General features: G+C 37.2%; 1 long non-coding RNA gene across 3 annotated transcripts in view; it reads left to right on the top strand.

Moving 5' to 3' along the window:
• LOC114710289 overlaps positions 1-22,661 on the top strand; it is an 87,997-nt gene that overhangs the window by 40,208 nt on the left and 25,128 nt on the right. For all 3 annotated transcript variants that reach the window (XR_003737037.2, XR_003737036.2, XR_003737034.2), the window contains exon 3: positions 13,551-13,668. This is a non-coding gene — a long non-coding RNA (uncharacterized LOC114710289). The remainder of the gene's footprint in view (positions 1-13,550; positions 13,669-22,661) is intronic.

The following is a 22,661-nucleotide window of genomic DNA, read 5'->3' as shown; positions in this document are numbered from 1 at the left end:
TATATTTTTTTTTTCTTCAAAATCTGGGCTAGGCTTGTCAGGCGAACACTATCACAGGAAGATAGAAGTGATTGTGAACACGGGAAGAGGTTTGCAGTGACACACACTTCTTTTGCATTCACTAACTTGAAATGATTTATTTGTAAACTACAGCTAAATAGGTTACTTATTTTTCTACAGTCTACAGTGTAGTTGGACTTTGTTACAAATGGCACTTCCATTATGGCAGAAAAGAAGGGAATTCATTTGTATTCGATAACTTACAGTCTCTGCTTTGCCGCCTGTCAATCACAGCTTAAAGTTAGTGTATGTGTCAGAAAAAGAAACATGTAATCACTCCTTAGAACAGAATTTTGTAACATTTCTCAGTTTTCTGTGTCATTCAAGGTTTGTGATATGATATATTTATAAGAAAAATACTGATTCACAGTTACAAAGAACAAAACTCCCACTACCTATGTGCCTTAGAAAAGCATAATATCACGTTGCATTGTATAATATATTTTATATACCTAATTTGCTTTAAATTGAGTATGTATTCTTGGCTTTCATACCCATACCTGTTTTTCATCTCCAGGGAGTCTCTATTCCTGAGATGACGCTACAAGGTTTTTAATACTCAAAACTGTCAACTGTCTACCAAAGAATCCTTCATAAACATTTAAAGAACTGAGAGATTGTTAGGCTATTGTTGCAAACTTTTACGTTTTCTGATATTGAACTTTAGGAATACATCATTAACAAGTTCTTATACAGAGAGAAGTGTTTCACAGAATATAGATAAATACAAAGCAGATAAGAAACATGCTGAAATTAAAATAAGTTTTTAAAAGGGAAACTTTATATTTTGTATGCCCCTTTGTATTTTATGAACAGTAGCTGAAGAGAAATTCTCCCTATGATACGTTGCAAAATTCATTACAATTGAAACTCTGTCAAAATGACAATAATTGCCATAGGAAAATGTTAGGTTAAAACGGCAATAAATGTGTCACATCAGTCTCTCCTTACTGATATTAAAATATTTCACACTAATATCACTCCTTTTGAAATGCCTAGCACAGGTGCTCTACAGATTTCATAGTTTCAGGTCTTGTATTTAAGTCTCAATGCATTGAGGCTGACTTTGTAACCTGTGAATGCAGAGGTTATGTTTGACTTTAATGCACGTGCAGTCAGTCTAGTTTTGTCAACCTCTTTTCTTGAGAAGATGTTTGGCACACTGAGCTGATGCAAGTGAGAGGTCAAATGTGCTGGAAGCTTCAGCACTGGAGAGCCCAGAAGATATCAGCAGCAGCTCTGGATGAAGTTTCATCCTTCTGGAGTGAAATATTGTTAATATTTGATATATTGTTTCCATTAAGAAAGGGAATATAGCTGGGCAGTGGAGGTGCATGCCTTTAATCCCAGCACTTGGGAGGCAGAGGCAGGCGGATCTCTGTGAGTTCAAGGTCAGCCTGGGCTACAGAGTAAGTTCCAGGACAGGCTCCAAAGCTACACAGAGAAACCCTGTCCCTGTCTCGAAAAAAACAAAAAAAAAAAAAAAAAAAAAAAAAAAAAAAAAAAAAAAAAAAAAGGAATATATACCTCATGTCATTGTATGTGAGCTTGTGTTTAATTTTGTAGAGTATCACAGGTAAGGTATTATCTTGATTCTCAGAAGAGACCTTATACATTAAAATACGTTGAAAACTGTTAAGATATGTGGATTTTTGCTGTAAGAAATGGCCATGAAAACTATGGGGCGAGAGTCACAATGTTAGGGGTTGAATGTGAAATGTAGTTCCCTACTCCCCAGATTCATGTGTTTGAATACTTAGTCTCCAGAAGGGATTTATTTTGGGAGATTGCCAAATCTTTAAGAGGTGAGGCCTAACTGGGCAACATGTACTTCTATCATATGGGACTTACAGGTGTTGTGGGATGTTCTGTATGTCAAATTGCTCTGATTGGTCAATAAATAAAACACTGATTGGCCAGTGGCTAGGCAGGAAGTATAGGCGGAACTAACAGAGAGAAGAAACTGTCAGAGACACTGCCAGCCACCACCATGACAAGCAGCATGTAAAGATGCCGGTAAGCCACCAGCCACGTGGCAAGGTATAGATTTATGGAAATGGATTAATTTAAGCTGTAAGAACAGTTAGCAAGAAGCCTGCCATGGCCATACAGTTTGTAAGTAATATAAGTCTCTGTGTTTACTTGGTTGGGTCTGAGAGGCTGTGGGACTGGCAGGTGATAAAGATTTGTCCTGACTGTGGGCCAGGCAGGAAAACTCTAGCTACATACAGGTTATAATCTGCCTTACCTATTATCACAGCTTTGGTTCTTGGTCCATAGAGATGTAAATAAGCAGCCTCATGCTCCCTTTCCCCCTGGTAAGAACTGCTCCACTTCCATGCCTTCCCATCTATTATGTACACATTAAATCTTTCCTCCTTAAATTGCTTCTCAGAAGGCATTTGGTTACATCTGTGAGCAAAAGAACCAATTTCCCAATATAACAAAAATTGTCAGCCTTTACTGTTATCCCCAAATTTGGTGAGATTTATAGTAACATTTTGAATTGACTGAACATTTATTTATATGAGTATTACAATGGTATCAAATATGTAAACATCATTTGTTTTTATATTGGATTTCCTCCAATCTTTGAGAACAAGGTTATTAATGTTATTTTATTTATTTACTTATTTAGTTTTTGCTCATCTTAATTTCATTAGGAAAAAAATACACATTTTTAGACACTAAATTCTAAATGTTTTCTTGCATATATGTATGCTTTATGACATACAACCCAACATTTACACATAAAATACTACTTGTATACATTCTAACTTCTCATTCAATGAAAATACTAGCAGTAAGCCAAAACTGAACCAAACCCAAAGTAAAACAAAATATAATAAAATTTCAATAAACTACTAAAGCTATTGACCACTTTATGACTTTATAGTTTTTAAAAGAGAATATTATCTAAGCCATTTAAGCTCCATTATTTTATATTAACACTTATTTTATTTGATTTTTAGGTACTGAGAAAAGATCTCTAGTGTGGGCTGCCCTCTAGCTCAATATGCAGCTAGGCATGACTTTGAACTGTTCCTACTACATCTATCTCCTAAGTCTGTAACGTGAATCTTAAATGGTCTTATTAATAAAACAAACCCAAGGCCAGCTATTAGGGTGAATGCTGGAAGATCAAAGAAGCAGAACAAGACACAGCTACCTCACCTTGCCATTTCCTCAGCTGATCCTGTTTCCTCAGACTGGAAGCTTCTTAGTCCTCATCCAGAATGAATCTCAGCTGAACTGTGCTGCTCAAAAGCCTAAAAGCTTAACCAGCCTAGTTCCTGGTTTTCACGCCTTATATACCTTTCTGCTTTCTGCCATCACTTCCTGATATTAAAGGTTCACTTTCTGGGATTAAAGGCGTGAGTCACCATGCTTGGTTGTTTCCAATGTGGCCTTGAGCACACAGAGATCCAGACCGATTTCTGCCTCTGGAATACTAGGATTAAAGGCGTGAGTGCCACCATTTTCTGGCCTCTGTATCCAGTGGCTGTTCTATTCTCTGACCCCAGATAAGTTTATTAGGGTGCACAATATTTTGGGGAACACAATACCACCATACAAGTCTTAGGATGACAAGAGTGTGCCACATTCAGTTTTGTATGGCACTTGTAACCAAACTCAGGGATTCATGAATGCTAGCCAAGTATGCTGCCTCTGTATCCCCAGCCGCTTTATTAAAGTCTATTACAACTCTCTGTGAAATCTTAACTCTCATGAGTTATGATTAGTAGCCATGTTGTTTGCTCATGGCTGTACATTTTCGTAGGGATAATTTAATGATTACAAAACATGGAGCCTATACATTTAGACCATATTAGACTCCGGTATGAGTTCTCACCCTCTAGTTCATCAACTTCACATTGCTAATCTTATCGAGACCATCCTTGAAGATATGTCAGTTTATTGTCTTTTGCAGCTCTTAATTTACAGAATTCAACAAAATAGAAATTAAAACAAACACCTTCAACATATTTTTATTGGAAGTTCTTATGACCACTATATTGTGAAAAGTAATACCAATTTTACAATTGATAAGTGAGGCAATTTGCTGTTTCTCATTTTTTTCAGTGTTTTACAGTTTACTCAAGAGAAAGGGATTTACATGTCTACTTAAGTATTCATTATATCATGACTAACATAGCTTAGAATTTTATTACATTCTTGTAATAGGAAAATTTCAAAAAGGCAAACAAACCTTTTTTATTATGAAAAAAAAAAGAACAATAACAACAGTTTAAGCTCTTAATCTTTCTGAAGAAAATCTGAAATCCTCAGAAATACTTTGACAAAACTTTTGAGACCAGGGCAGTTGGATGTCATTGACTTTATCCTTCAGCACATTGGTGTTTACTTCTCAGCTCTGCATCTCCTAAACCCAGTTGCCTGAGAGTTTTTATATTTCTACACCACACTGATGAGCTGCTGATAAAACCATGGCCAAAAGATGATAGCCCTGTTACCTCCAGTTTTGCAAATGCTCCTCCTGCTGTCATGTTTGCTTTTATTTATCTTTAGATGTTGACTCAAGTATCACCTTCTTTGGGACACATTAGTCACTCACTCAGTTTCCTTTTGATGTGTTTCACACATAATTTTGTTTTTTTCACAGCCAAACAGATATTAATTACAACCTGCAAGCCAAGATGTCTACAAAATAGCACTCTATTCTCTTTAAATAAAAGTTATTTTTGCTGTCAGCTTTAGATATTCAAATTCACAGGAAACTCCATCATTGGCCTGCTAGACATTTCTCCCTGTGCCTGATTTCTTTCCAGAACTTGGGAGAATTCTTGCTGTCCAAGGAATGGATAACTGCTCGTGACTGGGGATGTCCATCTTGGTATTTCTAATGTCTTCTCCTGTGCTTGTTTGGCACTTGCTGCTGCTCCTCTGCCATCTCGAAGTATTAGGGTCTCTACAGGGGTGGTGACATATCTGCCCACAGTCACTCTTAGAGGCCTTTGGCCATTCCCCTGCCACTGATTGTGTTAATAGCTTTAGTCCTCCACCTATGTTGGAAATGCTGATTTAAGGCCTTTTCCAACATGTCTTATGCTTTTCCAAGATCCCTGTGATTTTGTTGCAAAAAGCCATTTTTTCTGAAAAGTAGGATTTACAAAATTAAAATTACTGGTAAGCTATTTTTTTTTTTTATTTCTTTCTGGTATTAGGTCCTGAGTTCTTGAAGTGTAGAACATGATTCTCTCTTCTTGGGAAGGCAGCAGAAATTTAAGATCTGAGAAAGAAAGAGAAACCATAGCAATAAGAGATATACTGAAACATATCCAGTCATATATGCATTGGGCACACATGTTTTACTTATTTTATTTTGTCTTTTAATTCTGCCTCAATCTTCATGGCTTGGGTTTCAGAGCCCTGAAGACAGAACCTCGGCATATTTATTATAGAGAGCACAGGGACAGGGACCAGCTACTCTGGGTGGAGGGTGTCTGTAGGTGAGCAGTGTCAGGCTGTAAACATCCAGGAGGAGGGAAGCTGCTCATGCCATCTTTTGTACACTCCAATCACCATTCCCAAGAATCCATACTGTAACTCTCAAGGAAAGCTTTTCTATTCCTCTTGAGCAGTACCAGCAGGAAAGGATTTGACAGCCTCGTAGGACTGAGGCATTGGAGTCCTGGCATGGTGGCACCAGTGTCAAATGCACATTCACTCAGAACTTCTTTGTACTCAGCAATTTCTCTACTCCCTACAGAGCCCCAATCACCAGCCCAATGAAAAACCTACAGAGATAAGCTCCTTTCCCCAATTCTAAATAACACAACCTTGATATAAGAAGGTTCTACTATCAAAAACAGTGACCCTCATATAGTAGGACCTCTATAAATGTTTCATCTAGGAAGCTAAGAAGTATGATTAAAGTATTTTAAGTAGCATTACACTTACTGTATATAAATTCTTTTTTGAAAAAAAAATATAAGCTTTCCTGTTCTTTATTATTTGAATTATAGAACTCAAGGACTTAAGACCACAGATAAAATATTGATGTCCTTCTCTAAGGGCTTTAATATACTAAACAAGTTCTTAATAAACTAGGGATGTTCAGCGAATATCAATGCATGTTCTTTAGTAAGGCACTGAGAGGAATAATAACTATACTTTCAACCTAGAATAACTGTCTCATTTCCCAGTACTGAAATAAATAGTAATCCAACATACAGAAATACACACAATAATGTGTTTGAATCAACTGCAATGTGTTTAGCATTAACTGATATTGTACAATAACTTATAGACTAAGTCATGGATGCTAGGTTAGGCTCAGTACTCTAGATACATTAATTTCACATTTATGTTTCTATTTCTATGTATAGATGTCATAAAATAAAGCTAAATATAATATTGCTAAGAGGAATAGAAGGTTCTACTTGTTTGAATATATCCTTCATGGATTGTCTCAATGAACTATTCCTTATTCATTTCCTAGTCTCTGAAATTGAGAATTAAAGTTTCAGCTTAGAAAATAAGTTAAAATTTGTAATTACAAATTCCATTGCTTTACTCTCCCCAAACTCATTATTGGGCATCTCTTCTAAGAACAATTATTTTCAGGTGGCAATTAGCTCTAATTGTGTTTGTACTTGTGTTTAACTTGGTGATGTGTTGGAAATCTCTTTTCTCTGACCTTGATATAAATATGCTTTTCACCCTTAGGCGACCACAGCAATGGCGACCTTCTGTAACTCCTCTACTCAGTACCAGTGCTTTCGAGTCTCAAACCTATATGATGTTGAATATTACGGAAATTCTGAGACCTTTCTTCTTCTGCACTCATGCTTAATCTGTGTCACTGGCTGCATCCTAGACTGTGTTCAGGTCCAGGTCAAGGATGACAAGCCATTCAGAAGGTTTGCGTCCTTTACAAGGAAGCTTCTGTGATCATGAATTTTCTACTCTATTAATATTGTCAACCATCTGTCTTCTGAAATCTTGACAAGCATGTGAGCTGTATTTACTATTATTTCAATAAAGACCAGTCAACCATTCTGAGAGAAAAACATTCCACTGGTGATAGAATTTTCAAAATATAAATATTATATTCAGAAATCTTAGAGCAGTGCTCATTAAAATATCCACCTGTTTTTTGTAATTGGGACTTTCTTCCCAACATATTTATATTTAACTATTGTGCTATAGCTTGGTAGTGTGAATATCTCTATTCTAAAACAAAAACAAAAACAAAAACAAAAAAAAAAAACACCTTAATTCCTCCTCACATTTGGAATACCTTTATTTGTTTCCATTTAAAAATCTGCAGAGTTTCTCTGGAGTGAAAATCTCTGGCTTCTAACTTCATCAAGAAGAGAACTACTGAATAATTTGAATTAACCAGCAGCCATCTTCTAAAATGAATTTTTTAATTTTAGATATTCTTAGGCATTATAATTAATATGATTATTCATCATATAGTGGAAATGCTCTTATTTTTAAAGTAACTTGTCACATTGTGTCTTTCATTTTTCAGGTATGTTTGTGGAAATTTTAGAAAGCGTGGCAGAAATCCTTCTTGTCATAATATTAACTGTTTATTGACTATTTTTTTTTTACACAAAACTCATTAAAGTAGTGTGTTTAGTACGTCAGCCTGTGCCTATAGATTAGCACATATTTTCTCATAATTGTGGCAAACTAATTTGCATCTGTATGTAATCAGAGTCAGGGCTTGTTTTAATTTAGATGCTGAATTGGATAAAATTAGTAATTAAATCCAGATCCAAGAGAGAGTCTGTAAGTTCAATTATTGTGCTTGGAAGGACCCAGACATTAGGTTGTGTGTTTGTGTAACAAATAGTTTAAAATAATTCTGACATTTTAACAATACTCAAACTTGTAAAAAAAAAAAAAATCAAAACTTAGCCCTTCTGAAATAATGCTATTCTGTCTCTGTCTCTTTCTTTCTCTCTTATTTCTTCATTTATTATGTCCCTTCAGAGGTTCTTGGGTGTGGTCCATCACCTCTAGGTACTTCTGTGGAGGACATCCATCAGCTACATTATTTTGATTAAATATGTGGTTGGAGATATAAAGAAAAGGAGAATGCTCACTTTTAACTTCATAGAGACATTCAGATTCTGAAAGCTCCATTAAGGCAGTTTAAATTTTTTTTTTCCAAGAGAGGTAGATAATGTTTAAAAAAAAAAAAAAAACTTGGTAATATGAATATTATGCCTATAGTCTTTTAGTCTATAAAGACACAGACTATACTCTTTTAAATATGAATGGACTTTTCTTCTTGGTGTCTTTCATTGATTAACAGTGAGTGCATTTAAATATCACCGACTTACTGTCATTATTGGCAGTGCTGCTGATTTCTTTGGGATCGTTTTACATTTCATTGACATTTGTAGGACCACAAGTCCTGTCAGTCACTTGCTTTCTTTCAGTATACTTCCTAAGTAGCTCATTGATGAGCAGTGCCCTTGTTATTCATATCCAAGTTCTCTGAACACACACATTGGACAGGAAGAAATCAGTTACTGGATACAATCTGTGGACTACTTAACATGTGTGTAATTATTCAAATATTAAATGATTCCCTTGAGGATTAAATTAAATTTCTGTCATGTGTTCAATTGAGTATTCTAATTTAAGAGTAAAGAAGAAATGCTGGTCATTGCCATATTAAAAAAATTATATAACTCAGAATATTGATGTAGAACCTCCATACTATTAAATATAGTATGTTTTTGTCTTAGCCAGAGTAATAAGATAATTGAAGTAGTTCAAGGGAGTGCTAATTGGAAAGGAAGAAGTCCAAGTTTCTTCATCTGAAGATTGTTTTAGTTAGGGTTTCTAGTGCTACAAAAAAAACACCAGGACCAAAAAGGGTTTATTTGACTTACACTTCAGCATTGCTGTTCATCACTGAAGTAATCAGGACGGGAACTCAAGAGGCCTTGAACCTGGAGGTAGGAGCTGATACAGAGGCCATGGAGGGGTGCTGCTTACTGGATTGTTTCCCGTGGTTTCCTCAGCCCACCTTCTTATAGAACTCAAGACCAGCAGCCCAGGGATGCTGTGGTGGTATTGTGTTCCCCAAAATATTGTGTACCCTAATAAACTTATCTAGGGTCAGAGAACCGAACAGCCACTAGATACAGAGGCTAGAAAATGGTGGCACTCATACCTTTAATCCTAGCCTTCTGGAGGCATGAATCTCTGGAGATCAAGGCCACACTTGAAATAACCAGGCATGGTGACTCACGCCTTAAATCCCAGAAAGTGAGCCTTTAAACCCAGGGAGCGATGGCAGAGGTATATAGGGTATATAAGGCGTGAAGACCAGGAACTAGGCTGGTTAAGCTTTTAGGCTTTTGAGCAACAGTTCAGCTGAGAGTCATTCTCTATGAGGACTCAGAGGCTTCCAGTCTGAGGAAACAGGATCAGCTGAGGAACTGGCAAGGTGAGGTAGTTGTGTCTTATTCTGCTTCTCTGATCTTCCAGCGTTCACCCCAATAACTGGCCTCAGGTTTGATTTTATTAATAAGACCTTTTAAGATTCATGCTACAGATGGTACCACCAACAATGGGCTGAGCCCTCTCCCACTGATCACTAATTGGGAAAATGCCTTACAGATGGTTTTCATGGAGGCATGTCCTCAACTGAGGCTCTTTTATCCCTAAATGACTCTAGCTTGTGTCAAGTTGACACACAAAACCAGCCAGCACACATATCATACAGGTTTTTTTTAATATATATAAAAGGCCCTAAAGATTCTATGTAAAAAAAAGACCATGTAAAGCTGACAGATACTTCCAGCAAAGTAGTAGAATTCAAAATTAACACAGGAAAAGCCTATACCTTCCTAAATCAAGGAAACAATAACTTGTACAATAGCCTCTCTCTCTCTCTCTCTCTATCTATCTATCTATCTATCTATCTATCTATCTATCTATCTATATATATATATATAGTGTGTTTGTGTGTGTATTGTGTATATATGTGTGTGTAATATATATATATATATATATATATATATATATAAAGAACTCTAATCAAGCCAGTGAAAAACTTGTATAGTAAAAATTTTAAGACATAGAAAATAGAAATTGAAGGAGACATCAGAAGATGTGAACACTTCACATACTGATGAATCCATAGGTTTCATACAATGACAAAGACCAAAAGATCAAAAGAAGAAAAAGGCCTTCTTGACCTCAAGTGGATTTATGTTTTTCAGCCAGATATGCATAAACAAAAGCAGTAATCATAGCTAACACATTACTAAATATGATTGAATATAATTTGTTATTGTTTTAAATTATGTATTTTTATAATGGATCTTATTGACTGCTGAGTGTTTCACAGTTCTGCCACATTAGTAATTATAAATTTGTTCTCATTTTCAAACCTATTAAAACACCCTGAATTAAATCTTAATATCCATTGTATTTCCATTGCAATGTTCTGAAACGTATTTACATTGCCCCTTAAAATGTATTAGTATCAGATAATAGAATACTGATTAGTAAGCAACTCTTTAGATACTATATAATATGTCCTAGTCATATCACAACATTTTCAAATTGTATTATTAAAGATATAGAAATATTTCATGCATTGAATTTTATGGAAATTTATTATTAGCTATCTTTAAGTCATACCCCAAAATTTATACCTATTACTAAACTTAAACCTCTGTACATAAAATGGTCATATGCTGAATGAAGGTATTTTTTGTGGTGCATATACATAATGGAATATTATTCCACTATTTAAAAAAATATGAAGCCGGGCGGTGGTGGCGCACGCCTTTAATCCCAGAACTTGGGAGGCAGAGCCAGGCAGATCTCTGTGAGTTCCAGGCCAGCGTGGACTACCAAGTGAGTCCCAGGAAAGGCCCAAAGCTACACAGAGAAACCCTGTCTTGAAAGAAAAATAAATAAATAAATAAATAAATATGAAATTCACAGGTAAGTGGATGGAGCTAGGACAAAACCATCCCAGGTGAGGTAACCTGCTGTGGGATGGTCTGTATGTCAAATTGCTCTGATTGGTCAATAAATAAAACACTGATTGGCCAGTGGCCAGGCAGGAAGTAGGTGGGACAAGGAGAGAGGAGAATTCTGGGAAGCAGAAGGCTGAGGTAGAGAGACACTGCCAGCCTCAGCCATGACAAGCCGCATGTGAAGACACCGGTAAGCCACAAGCCACGTGGCAAGGTATAGATTTATGGAAATGAATTAATTTAAGCTATAACAACAGTTAGCAAGAAGCCTGCCACGGCCATACAGTTTGTAAGCAATATAAGTCTCTGTGTTTACTTGGTTGGGACTCGGGTGTGACAAAGATTTGTTCTGACTGTGGGCAAGGCAGGAAAACTCTAGCTACAGTAACCCATACCCCAAAAGACAGATATTCTATCTGTACACTTAGATGTAGATGTTAGCTATTAAGTCTTTGATAAGCAGGCTACAATCTACTCATTGAATGTTAAGTAAAGAGTAAGGAATTGGGGGCGGGGGAGCTGAAGGATCTCCCTAGGAAGGAAAAATAGAATAAATAGTTATTGATGGAATGGAGGTGTGTGGGGGGAATGAGGGAGGAATAGGAACAGAAGGTTCAATGGGGAGGGGGCATAAAGATGGGGACAAAGGAGGCAATATGGGAAGGGACAGCTAAAACTATGGGCCATTTGAGGGGTCATATGGATAACTACTACAGTAGAAGCTTCTTAAAATATATCCATACGTGAAGTAAATCTAACTAGAATCATCTAATAATGGGGGAGAGAAAACCACGACTAACGTCTCTTGCCACCAAAAGAAAGCCCCAGTGCCAGGAATGGGTTACTTCTAATAGAGTTGTTGGCCAAAGGACTCCCAAACAACCCAGACATTGCCAAAGCTATTGGTTTCTCTCCAAAAACTGATTGTAAGGCTCTATTGCTGGAGATAACACTTTCACAACTCATTGAACCTGAAGGAGTAGAGCTAATGTTTACCAAGATCAGTGTTGGTAGTACTGGAAGGAGTTCCGCATGCTACCAACAGAGAAAGATAAACACCAACCCAGCTACAAAGTCAATAATCTACAATGGTAACTACCTTGCATGATACATCCTTGAAATTGTAGCCCAAAATTGTGGGAAAGCACCAAGCACTATCTGATTGGAATGGAAATGACACTGTTGGGAGGTCGTACAAACTATAGGTGGTAGGAGATAGTTAGGGTTTCTTGGTCTTTTTCGATGTGCAAATAAATGGGATTTTGAGAGCAGGCCTTTTCCCTTTTGCTCATTTTATTTCTTAGCTCATGAGTTGTTAAGTTTGCTTCAACATACGCTCACTCCATCACTATCTAATATTTCACCAGAGTCTGGAAGCACCGAGCCTGCCTGGTTTTAAGTAGCTAAAGAAACCTTTCCTCCTTATATGTTAACTAGCTTACGTAGTTTAGCCAGAGGAACGTAATAAAAGAATGGAGAATTAGAAAGAGGAACACTCAAGGTCTGGAGAGGTCTATGTAGACCAGTCTAGCCAGTTTTGTGTGTTGTTTGTTTTGTTTTGTTTGCTGGAGGTAGGAGTGGTGGTTTGGTATCACTAGAGGGTGGTAGAGAATGAATAAATATGTCAGGTACCTAAGTGCTCAGATAAAATGTCTTGGAGGAAGAGAGGGTCCTCGGTAAACTGAACTTTACAAAGAAATGACATAGGAAAAACTTTAGGAGTCGGATTCAAATTCAGTCAAGCAAAGCATCTCCACGTCTTGACAACTAAAAATTTTAAATTTACTTTAGGCACAGAGGTAGATAAGAGTGTGTTTGGCTTTTTAGTTATCATGATATACATCAATTATAGTTATCTTAAAGGAAACAGTTTTTAGAAAGGTTCCTGGGAGGTAGATTGTAAGGGAATGAGTACTTAAGAACTAGTTTGAAAAAGGGTTTCTGTCTGAAATAAAAGTCAGAGGAATTGTTTGATTGTGACAGGTCCCCGCAGTAACTGGCACTCTAAATGTGTTCATTTTCTCACTACATCTCCATTTGCTCATGTAGATCAGCTATCTCTCTTCCCTGTATTTTTATCTTCTAAGGTGCGGGGTGGGGGTGGGGTGGTTGTCACAGTTCTGATATTGTCAGGAAATTTTGTTTGATCATAGAAAGATATTGGGTCAAGTTCTGTGATATTTTACTGTCATTTTTTCCTGTTTATTCACATGATAAATCAGACTATAAAGTCAGAGTTCATATCTGTTAAGGTGTTTCTGACTGGTCCAACTTAGATTAAGAAATTGAAACAAACTGAACCAATGTTCCTTAAGCTTATATATATATGAATGGATATATAAGTATTCATATATATATATGTATATATGTATATATATATGAATGGATAAAATAAATAACATAAGTAAAATGTCAACTCTAGGAATAGCTAAGTAATATCAAGATGTGTATTTCTTTTCAGGCATGCAATTTTTCCTAATTCCTTTCCTTTTTCTTTTTTTCCAGGAAGTGTTGAAGACAGGTTTACCTTATGCTCACATAGAGAATCTCATCTAGAGTAAGGAGTCTCTCATCTCCAGGATAAGATCCAGGGTGATGTCCATCGCACTTTATGTACACATTGGTAAGAAGCAGTATCCGGAATACGCAGAGTCCTATGTCAGAATGACTGTGCCTCTCTATTAAACAAAGTGAGGCTGGGATAGAGGCTTGAGAGAAGGGATCTAGCCTACTGGGATAGGAAGAGTTGATACTGAGGAAATTAGGAGTTTGACTTCTGGCAACTGAAATTGGTGGTTGAGAATATGCAATTGGCCAAACATAAAGATAAAAATACTTATTGTTTGAATTACATAAATAGATACTCACTGTCACTATCAATCCAGAGTTAATTTTCCCTTAAGGGCATAGAAAAGCCATTGAAAATAAGAAGTCAAATTGAGAGCTAGCTTGAGAATACCATCAGGAAATTTGTAACACGTAATTAAGTGGGGAAGGATCTATAAGGCTGTCTGGTACAAATGAGAGTTCTTGTCAGAAGCTAAAATTTAAGTTGAGAAATGAAGAACAAAATGAGGCATGTAATGAAATATGATTGAGACACATCTATGACTTCTGTGATTTATGGCATGCTTTGTAAATGACACTAGTTCAGTTTTATGGTAAATAGATTAATCAGTATTTTTATTAGGCAAAAAGCAATATCAATTCTACCATCACTTTCAAGTATAGATAACTGATTTTAGATATTTTAGCTTCATAAGAACATAATGATAAGTATATTAATTTGAACATGCCTGAAAGATAGGCAGAAGGCAAAGTATTTAGTGTAAGAAAATAATTTGTAACAAACAGGTCAAACTGTTATTCATTTCAAAACTATATTATTGTCCAAAACTATTGCTAAGGGATTCTATATAAATAGTATCCCTTGAAATGTATTTACTGACTTTGGGCTAGCTCTGATCTGAAGCTTTGTGTTCACCTCCATTTCCTGTTGAATACTCTATGCCCTCTGTAGACTAAAACTGCGTGTAATATAAACACAGGGCAGTTTAACAACTTTCACAAGAGCAACACCACAACAGCCCCATTCACGGAATCATTTCCTCAGCTCGCTCACTGAAGAAGAGAAGAGCGGGCCCTGCTCAATTCCCACAACTCCATGAAGGCTTTTATATAGACATCGAGACTCGGGACAAAGGGTGAATTGTGACTTGTCAGAGGTCAGGGAACTGCTATCCGACCAAGGATCAAAAGCAGTACAAGTCCAGAGTCACTATCCACTTAAAATCAAACTGAAGTTTTGTCCCCGCTGTTTCTGCTTTTCCTTCTGCATAGCTAACCAGCCCAGAACTTAAAGGGTTCTAAATTGCAATATATTTATCTCCACTTATGAGTTTGTGCATGTGTCTATGGGGTGGGTGGGTGGGTACTGACCAGATGAAATTGCATTGAGCTTCTGCTTCATGTGGTACCAGCTGCTGCTACCGTTGGGAAGCTTCTTCACTGGACTGGGATACCTAAAGTGACTCTTTCAACATGGCCAGTAGTCGCTGGCTGACATTTATGGTCTGGATTCATAGATGGCGTGGCCAACCCAAGCAAACTGGACATCGTCCTGTGTAGTAGGGTCTTTGTTGTTGGTTTTTTTTGGGGGAGGGGGAGCGCGGGGGGCCAAGTAGGCATAGAGTCAAACTACACAGACTCTGGGACAATGTCGAAACAACAAGCTCAGTTTATTTAGGAAGAGGCAAGCCTTATATACCCTCCATCCCACCCTGGGGGGAGGTCTGATGAATATGCATCTGCTGGTGTGACATGGCTGTCTCTCATTGGTCCAGGTCATCTCCAGATCGTGTTTTAGCTGCTGTTGCTAAGACCATCAGGCAGACCCAGGCTGGCTCTCAGAAAGTTTTACTTGTATGAGTCATCCCACAGTACAGATAGCATCCCTGCTTGATTCAAAACATTCTTATAGATAGCAAGTGGAAACATCCTTAGCACAAGACAGAAAGAAACACAGAAAACTAAAGACTCAGCTTTATTCACCCACTGGACTGTGGCACAGCTGTGCATTCACACACTGGACAGAGGCACAACTCTGTATTCACCGCCAGGACAGAGACACAGCTGTGTATTCACCCCCGGGACAGAGACACAGCTGTGTATTCACCCACTGGACAGAGGCACAGCTGTGTTTGCACCCACTGGACAGAGGCACAGCTGTGTTTGCACCCACTGGACAGAGGCACAGCGGTGTATTCACCCACTGGACAGAGACACAGCTGTGTATTCACCCACTGGACAGAGGCACAGCTGTGTTTTCACCCACTGGACAGAGGCACAGCTGTGTTTTCACCCACTGGACAGTGGCACAGCTGTGTTTTCACCCACTGGACAGAGGCACAGCTGTGTTTTCACCCACTGGACAGAGGCACAGCTGTGCATTCACCCACTGGACAGTGGCACAGCTGTGTTTTCACCCACTGGACAGAGGCACAGCTGTGTATTCACCCACTGGACAGAGGCACAGCTGTGTATTATGGTGATAAGGAAGGTTGTGGACCCAGCCTAGACTCAAGAGAAAGGGAAATAAACCACTATTTTGGGGGACAGGTGGTCAAATTATTATAGCCATTTTAACTTAGTTTTTCACTAATGTATTATGACAATATCTCATATAGATTTCAAGGAAAAATTGACTTGGTGTTTATATATTAATGTCATGAAATTAAATTCCTTCTAGATCTCTTCAGTATCATTAAACTCTGGATTTTCATATGCTTTATAATTCACAAACATTAAAGATATATAATACTCTGTAATGAATAATATTTTTAAATTATATATTGAATGATACCCTGATGTACTAGATAAAGATATTTTAAAACATCTCTTTATCATTATGGTCTTATTTTTTAAGTATTATTTTCTTATGCTAGGATATTTTTTGATATGAAACCTTTTCTTCTTATAGTTTTCTTCCTTATATTTTTTGAATCCTTTAGCAGTTGAAATTTCATTCACTTTTTCACTTAAGGCCAAGGAAATGGATGACTGATTCATTTTGTTAATGTGGAGGAAAATATTGACCACACTTTTCTGTTGACCACAAGCTTGTTTAATTGTACATTTCCAAGATATCAACCGTAACAGCTGAAAGTATGCATGAGTAATTATTCAGTATATGTGAAAATAATGACACTATGGCTTCCTTCTACATATTTACAATTTAATCATTATTATTTCATGATAGTGTTTTTAAAACACTGAAAACATGCCAAAATACAAAGAGAATTTTATGCTATAATCAAGTAGAAATTATTTTAGGAAATCAATACTACTTCATCACATTAAGAAGAACATCCAAATATTTACATTATTTCATAAAAGACAAAAATCATAGACAAATTCAGCACCTATTCACTCCAGAATCTATCAGCAAATTTAGGATAGAGGATACTTCCCCAGCTAGATTAAGAACATCAAAATTATCTTAGAACTTCCATCCAATTTAATAAGCAGCTGAACTCTTTTCCCTTATGACCAGAGATAAGGAAAGTACCACAACCTTCATAGCTTCTACCTAACAGTATACTGGAAGTCTTAGACAAAGCAACAAGACAATGAAATGGTAAGATGCTGTGGGATAATATTTTGTGCACTGGTTTAATAAACCGCTGACTGGCCAGTAGCCAGGCAGGAAGTATAGGCAGGATAAGCAGACAAGGAGAATTAGGGGAAGAGGAAGGCTGAGCCAGGAGACGCCAGCCCGCTGTCCAAGGAGCAGTATGTAATGGCACACAGGTAAAGCCACTGAACATGTGACAACATACAGATTAACAGAAATGGGCTGAGTTTAAATGCAAGAACTAGTCAATAGTAAGCCTGAGCAGTTTTAATTAATATAAGCCTCTGTGTTTACTTGGGTCTGAGTGGCTCCAGACTGGATGGGACACAGGAAAACTTAAGACACAGACAGAAAAAAAAAAGAATTTTCTTTGTTCTCAGATGGTTTTCTATGTGGAACCTCCCTACAATTCATCAGCAGCAGAAATGGTTTGAAACTGTAATAAAAGTTGTATGTTACAGAGAACTTAAGTTCCTCTACTGACTTTTGCTTCTTTTTTGTCTGTGTTTTATGATTGTTTTTTACCCCTTCTGTTGCTTTGGGACTTCCTGAAGAGCTTCTTCTTAAATGGATTTTGTTATTTGCACCTGAAATAGCTGTAACCCCAAAATATACAGACGTGATTTTGTAGTAGTAAAACATGAGAGAGGAGACTATTTCATAAACTTTTGATTAATCTCAGTTTTTTGTTCTTTTGTTTTTGTTTTGTTTGTTTGTTTTTTGTTTTTTCATTCTGTAAGTGACACAGAAAACTTAGAGGATGCTGGTTGGAAAGTCCATGGCTTCCATTTATGCTACAGCTCTGCGAAGATCTTTTACTATGGAATATACACTGTAACAAAGCATGCTTTTGTCTTATCTCTAAGTACTTGTGTTTCCACTACCCAGGAACACATCTCTGTTTTTCAACTGTGAGAATTTGAGAATGAGAGTATTCTTGGAAATAACTCCTGCAAATATTTGTGAAATTCATTAAGAATTTGTCTCACAAGATTGTCTGTCTCATGCTAGTCCACACGTAGTCCCCAGCATTTTGAAACAATAGCATGAAATCTCCTATCGCTTTGTGGATTCAGTGGTCTGGTTCAGGGCCGCAGATCTTAGCTATGCTTCTATAACTAGAACAATATTTGTCAGTGGTTTTTGCCCTCCAATCTCAGTCCCCTTTAATCTCTATCATGGGTCTGTGTACTAGTTGTGTGAGAATACTACATTGTATAAAATACTATATTGTATTAAAAATGTCTATATAGAATTCGCAGTGAAGGATTGTGGTTCAAAATTTATTTATTTTGAAGAATATTGTCTATTTTCTCCCCTTTTTGATGTTTTTTTTTTTTTTTTAGAACAGAACAGGGTGACAACGTTCTAAGATTTTTAGATGTCAACATTGGATTCAGATCTTTACTGATGGGAATTGTCAGTCCCGAAATAATTTTGGTGTATTTTAATTTTGAAGAGGAGTTGACCCTCTTTTTTTCAGATTCTATATTTGCAGATTCAGCCAAACATAGACCACACATATTTAAAAAAATGTTTGTATCTGTACTAAACATACAAGACTAAACATATTATCATTTTTCCCTACCTAATACAATGTAAAAGCCACTTCACTTTTATGATGTATTAGCTATTTCCAATAATTTAGATATTATAGAAAGCATCATTCAGGAAGAAGATACATAGACTTTGTATGGTTTTCTATAAAATTGAATAGAATGACCTTTAACTCTAATCCACAATTTGTGGATTCCAAGTTGGGACTTGAGAAGAATTATATAGACCTTCATAACTGGAAAAAAATGTCAAGTACTTATTGTAAAGTTAAATAATTAGAACCTTCACAATATGCCCTAGTGACAGAGTATTATTGGGGCATTGCTTTGGTAAAGTACCCTGCAATGGAGGCATGCACACAAGTGGCTTTTATCCTTGGATGGCACACTACCATTAGTATAAGTAGTAAATGTCTTCTGGCCAAACCCTACTGAGCTTGGGCAGTCCCCATGCTGATATTTGCAATTACAAAGTGATTGACAAGGTGGATATCAAATGAAGATCCTGCTGCAGTGAGTGACACTGACTTAGCAAGGAATACTTCTCTTAAGCATCTGAACAAATGACTTCAATTCTAATGTAAACACACTTGGCTTAAATTTTCAAAGAGATTCATACATTAAATGCAAGACTGGGTTTTTTTCAAAGGGCTAAGGAATCACCTGGAAGCAGCAGTGCTCTTGGTTAATTGAACTGAAATTCTGTAATAATTATACCTGTCAGTTCAGGCCAAAAACTTTCCAACTTCACAGTTGATTGTGTGAAACCTGCTTCTGTCCCCCAGAGCTATGTAACATAAAATTATATTAAGTGTTTAAGTATAGCTTGCTGGTACTCTAGACAACTCAGAATCACTTTGTGATAAAAAAAAAAAAAATGTGGATAAGGGCTAGAGAGATGGCTCAGAGGTTAAGAGCACTGACTGCTCTTCCAGAGGTCCTGAGTTCAATTCCCAGTACCCACATGGTGGCTCACAACCATCTGTAATGAGATCTGGCACCCTCTCCTGTCTACACAATAAATAAATAAATCTTTAAAAAAAATGTGGATAGCAAGTTGATAAGATGTTATCATCAGCATTAGAAGCCAGAAGAGCTAACCAGACAATAAAATGACAGTGCCTTATTCATCTGCATCCCCACATTTTTTTTTTATTTATCTGCATGCCCACATCTCCAGTATATACCATGTGAAAATGGAGATGGGTTTCCAAACAGTAAACCAAAATTGATCTGTTTTATGAATCTTAAATAGTTTTATAATAAAAACCCGAAGCCAGATATTGGGGTAAATGCTGAAAGATCAGAGAGACAAAGGAACATGCCACCTGAGAAATTTCTCACCACTACTGATTCCTCAGACCAAATGGAAGGCAAGATCCTATCTCCATGAATCCTCTGAATGAAAGCTTCTGAGTCCTCAGCCAAAAAAGCTTTAGTTCCTGTCTCCTCTCGCCTTATATGCCTTTCTCTGCCCAGCCATGTCACTTCCTTCCTAGTGCTGGAACTAGTGGTGTGTATGTTTCCCAAATACTGCTAGCAAAGGCATGAGATCTCAAGTGCTGGGTTTAATGGAATGTGACTCCCAAGTACTGGAATTAAAGGGTGTACCACCACTACTTGACTCTGTTTCTTTCCTAGATTTAATCAATCTCATGTAGTCTAGGGTGACTTTGAACTCACAGAGATCCAGAAGGATCTCTGCCTCCTGAGTGCTAGGATTAAAGGTGTGTGCCACCACTGCCTGGCTTCTATGTTTAATCTAGTGGCTGGCTCTGTCCTCTGTTCCCCAGGCAAGCTTTATTTGATACACACTATATCACTACATTTGTCTTCAATGTTTCTTAACTGAACTTGACTTCCATGGTGTGGCAGAGTCTTGTAATGTTCCCTTTGTGGAAGAGGGCAGGTAGGCACACAGTCAATTACACAGACTCTGGGAGGATGTAGAAACAACACCCTTAGTTTATTTTGGAAGAGGCAAGCCTTATATACCCTCCACCCCATGGGGAGAGGGAGGTCTGATGAATATGCATCCGCTGGTGTGACATAGCTGCCTCTCATTGGTCCAGTTCATCTCAGCTCATGTCTCAGCTGCTGTTGCTAAGGCCCTTAGGCAGACCCAGGTTGGCTCTCAGGAAGTATCTTATTACTGGTGTGGGCTGGCTGGCCCTCAGACCTGTTAGGGTTGAGTCATCCCACATCAGGGGACAGAGAAGCAACAGAAGAGGGACTGGAACTCCAGACTATAGACAGAATTGACCTGTAGTGTGAATGGGTTGTAATGCCCAATCCACATCCACTAGCATGCAGTGCTCAAGAAGGTCAGGAAGGGGCACTGAATCCACTGTAACTAGAGTTACAGAAGGTTGTGAGGTATCCTTCTTGTGCTGGTAGTCAAACCAGGGTCTCCTGGAAGTATAAACCACAGAGCCATCTTTCCAGCTACAGGAGTTTAATATATTTTAATTTAAAAAGTGATACCCATGTCAAGCCTGAATGTTGGTGTAGGCAAAGGTAAAAGAATCATCTTCATGTACTTAGGAACTTGCTAAGTTTAATACTAGTTCTGTAGATTGAAAAAGAGAAGAAGATGATGATGATGATGATGATGATGATGATGATTGACACTGACTAAATCTGAAGATTTTGGAGCTTATGTTTGGATCTACATTTCAATTATATCAACATTAGTTGTGTGAAATCCACATGTTATATTCCTTTCAATATTTTGGCATTAAAATCTATAGCTTCACATATTACTATTATTTATTTATTTTGTTTTTTGAGACAGCGTTTCTCTGTATAGCTTTGGTTGTCCTGGAACTCACTCTCTAAACCTGTAGGCTGGCCTCAAACTCAACAGACATCTTTCTGCCACTGCCTCCCAAGGGCTGGAATTAAAGGCATGTGCCACCACTATCTGCCATAAGAAATTTGATTTTTCTTTTTTTACAAAAAATAAAAATAAAACTCAGGCAAATCACCTTCATATGGAGGAGAAATAGGACTCTGAGTTTTGTTCTATTTTTCTTGATAAAATATTACCTGGTGTTATACAAATATGACTAAATCTGGTAACAAATTGGGTAAAATTTTTTTCTCCTACAACCCATTTTCAAGATTAGTGAATGCTTTTGTCTCTTTCATATATTCAACTAAACTTTCTCATGCTTTGATATATAAACAAAAGTCTGATTCAATCTTGAGAAATATTCTTGTCCACTTCCTACCTTAGTTGAATTTGTACATTATTCCTTATTGTTTAGTAATGACAATGATCACAAACAATGTAATGTATGCTCCTGAGCTGGCCAGCAACTTCCATTCTGTTATTTGTATATGTTAATTTATAAAACTCTTGGGTTTTTTAGGGCCCATGTCACTAGAGAAAATGTCTATACTTCTATGTACATGGAATGCTTGCTGTTTTTATTGAGCATATACTTCATAGTTCAGAATTCTGGCACCAATTATTCAACACATCTAATAGACTGAATTCCCAGGTCCTTGATTTTCTCACATCTAACAGTACATTTATGACAACAACTCTCTAGCACGCAATGAGGACAACTGCAGAATTAACAAACTAATAAATCCCATTGTTTCTCATTAATCATCACACACTTTGATATTACTTAGTCCTCAAAGTAGTTAGTTCTTACCACTTTGGTTTTTCAAGTCTATTTACTCTTCTGATATCACCTAGTTATTTCTTTTTTGTTATATTTTTCTGACAGTGGGGTTAATCAACCATCAGAATTTCCTACGGACTGAGAACTTCTGGGCCTATGGAGGTTTTAGGACTAAAACTTGGACCATCGGCTGGGTGGTGGTGACACACACCTTTAATCCTAGCACTCAGGAGGCAGAGCCAGGCAGTTCTCTATGAGTTCAAGGCCAGCCTGGTCTACAGAGTGAGACCCA

The sequence above is a fragment of the Peromyscus leucopus genome, chromosome 6 (genome assembly GCF_004664715.2).
Source record: "Peromyscus leucopus breed LL Stock chromosome 6, UCI_PerLeu_2.1, whole genome shotgun sequence".
In the NCBI taxonomy this organism is placed as follows: Eukaryota; Metazoa; Chordata; class Mammalia; order Rodentia; family Cricetidae; genus Peromyscus; species Peromyscus leucopus.
This window is presented reverse-complemented; position numbering and strand designations above follow the sequence as displayed.